The sequence below is a fragment of the Gigantopelta aegis genome, chromosome 6 (assembly GCF_016097555.1).
Source record: "Gigantopelta aegis isolate Gae_Host chromosome 6, Gae_host_genome, whole genome shotgun sequence".
In the NCBI taxonomy this organism is placed as follows: Eukaryota; Metazoa; Mollusca; class Gastropoda; order Neomphalida; family Peltospiridae; genus Gigantopelta; species Gigantopelta aegis.
In genome coordinates, this window is record NC_054704.1 from 83,910,074 (window position 1) to 83,913,191 (window position 3,118).

Genomic DNA, 3,118 nt, shown 5'->3' on the forward strand with positions numbered 1-3,118 from the left:
GGATCGAGGGGCAGTTATTCGTTCTCGGGCTAAAGTTTTACATGACGCAGAAAGGCCTACACAATATTTTTTGAAATTAGAAAATGTTAAAGGTAAGAAGAAGCTTATTAATTGTATTCTTGATAAATCAGTACAGTCTCAGCGTATGCTGATGACTGTACGGTAGTAATTACAGAGGAGTCATCCATTAAGCGGTTTTTTTTTTGTTTTTTTATCTTTGTCATCGTTTCGGTTTGGCCCCTGCGCGTGCTGTAACCTCACCGTGGTGCAGGGGTGTAACATTCTCTTTGAGAATGGCCAATACAGCACAAATTGAAGTTTAGAGTAAAATTCAGTATCCGTAAAATTCTGTGATATTTGTATTTCTATTTTTGCACAGTTCTTTACACTGTTTTTGTTTAAACCTTGAATTTTTATATTGATGTTGATCATCACTTTATTTATTTGCATTACCATAGTTTGACACCCAATAGCCGATGTATTTTTCGTGCTGGGGTGTCGTTAAACATTCATTCATTCATTCATTCGTTTCGGTTTGGCTTCAGGGGCTAAGCTAAATTTATTCAAAACATTTGGTATTTTTTGGGGTAAATAGAAAACACGGTCAGACCATCCGTTTGGCATTTCATGGATTGACCATAGTAAAGTGGTGGGGATTTTGACGGGGACAAATTTTGATGCGGATGACGTATGGTTTCCTGTTCTTTCTAAATTTCGTAAGGTTTTAAATTTGGCAAAAAGTCGTAGTGTTTCAATTTTCGGTAAATGTGTTTTTTTGTCATGTAATGGCTTGTAGTAAATTATAGTATGTTAGTTGTATCCGTCCTGTAACAGAGTATTACTTCAAACTCTTTGAAAGGGATCTTTTTAATTTTTTGTGGTCGTCAAAGAACGAACCGATTAAACGAGTAGTATTATATCAGAGTAAGGATAATGGTGGAGTGGGTTTAGTTAATATTCACGTAAAAGTTAAAGCTTTATTGTGGTCTCATTTGCGTAATTTAATTATTGGTTGTGATGCGAAGTGGAAATTGTTTGCTAAATATTGGATAGGTTTGTCTTTAATTCATTATGATGAGTCCTTTAGAGACAATTTAATACCTCATAGTGAGTTTGTTCCTTTATTTTATCGTAATTGTTTATCCGCCCTTCGGGAATTAGAAGAGTTATGCTCTATTGATAATTGGTTTCTTTTAAACACTAAATCTTTTTATAATATTTTGCTTAGTAATGTTTTACAGTGTCATTCTACTATTCTAGCTTTTCCTACGGTCGATTTTTCGTTAGTATGGGCTAATTTACATAATCCATGTATTGATCCTGTTTCGAAGTCTGTCTATTATCGTCTAATATATAATTCTTTACCTTTAGGTTATCAGTTATATACTCGTCGCATTTCGTTGTTTCGACACTGTCCTTTGTGTAATTTAGCAATAGAAAATGGTAAGCATTTGTTTTATGATTGTGTTTTTGTTAGGCCTTTACGTAATATTATGTTTAATTGGTTATTAGACTTAACTAAAGGAAAGGTTAATTTGAATTATGACTTAATTAGATTTGGGTTACTTCCCCTTTGTGGTTCTAAAGTTAATCGTGATATTGAGTTAATTTTATTATCTAGTTTTAAATATATTATCTGGGTTATTAGGAATGCCGTGTTATTTGATAAAAAGGTTGTTACTAGAGATCAGTTAGTTTTACGGTTTTTGTCATTTTTAATTAGAGTTGATTTTTTTAGGTTATCTGATTTTCATTTTGTCAAATTATGGTTGGGGTCGGGATTATTTTGTACTGTTAGGTCGGGAACTGAGTTAGTTTTTCAATTTTGAATTTCTAGCTGTCACATTCATTTACGGGTTTCCAGTTTGTTTCTTTCATCAAATTTGGTATTAGTGTGTGTTTTTTTTGTTGGTTTTTTGTGTTGTTGTTGTTGTTGTTGGGTTTGATTAGGTTTGTTTAGTGTGACTGATTTCCCTTTTGCATTCTGATTCTTTCAAAGTGGTGTGTGTATTATTAGATTGTTTATTCATCTTCACTTTCATTTTCGTTGTATATATCATTTTTCATACATCATTCATGTTCATTTTCATCCATTGTTGTTTTTCCTGTAACTGTTGTTGGTTACCAGGAATAAATGGGGGCCTCTTTTTTGGAGGATACGCTCGAAATATATAAAAAAAAGTATCTGTTCTTATCAGCTTAATATCTGATACGTCCTCCATTGGGGGACATCGATATTAAACTGATTTTTGAAAGGGGGTGAGGTGCCCGGGGCTTGCTCCGCCCTCACCACGGGTTGACCCGGTATTGCAGTACTTCCGGGAATGGCCCACCACTTTTTTTAAAAACCAAAAACAGTTGAAATATCCAGCCCTTGCGTTGAGAGCACGGTATATCGGCTCTTAGCCTCCCCCTTCCCCCGAGCCTAGCTTGGCCAGACCCGCACATCACCTCAAAATTGACAAAGAAGAAACAAGAAAGACCGACACCCCCCAAAAAAAAACCCAAGAAAAAAAGAGAAAAAAAAAACCAACCCGAAAAAGCAACCAAAAAAACCAAACGAAAAAAAAAAAAAAACATGGCCTGGAAAATTTCACTCATTGACGGATTCGTTGGTAAAAGGCGACGTTTCGAAGACAAGACGTCGCAGCCACGTTGAAGAAGGTAAGGTAAAACAAAGCAAAGCCAAGCAATGGGTTCATCTGAAAAGAGTAGTGCCACCGTGGTAGGGACGCGCACAGGAGCAGGTAGAGCGACGAAGAAAACGACCGTTTGCCGTCGCACGGCGAAATGCACTGTGCGCGGCGACCTGGAGGCCAAGAGTAAAATTTGCCAAACGATCGTACGCCGAGAGGAAACCTGTCACTCGAGGAAGACCTTTGGGATATAGTAAAAAAGGGTCGAACCGGCAAACGGCATTGGGACCACAGGACCAGGGCATGGCATGCCAATATTAAACCCGTCGTCTCCACACGGGGACCAACATCCTTCAACTTAGAAGCTACCAAAATTATTACTAGACTAAGAATGGGAGTCACTGTAGGACTTAACAATATTAAATTTATAATTAGGAAAAGTGAATCTCCCAATTGTAACAGTTGTAAAGCAGTTGATGATG

General features: G+C 36.8%; 1 non-coding gene across 1 annotated transcript; it reads left to right on the forward strand.

Annotated features, from left to right (window-relative positions):
• Positions 1-2,142: 2,142 nt before the first annotated feature.
• Positions 2,143-2,338, forward strand: LOC121376629. The gene has a single exon (XR_005958515.1). It is a non-coding gene; the product is annotated as a U2 spliceosomal RNA (small nuclear RNA).
• The last annotated feature ends 780 nt before the right edge of the window (positions 2,339-3,118 follow it).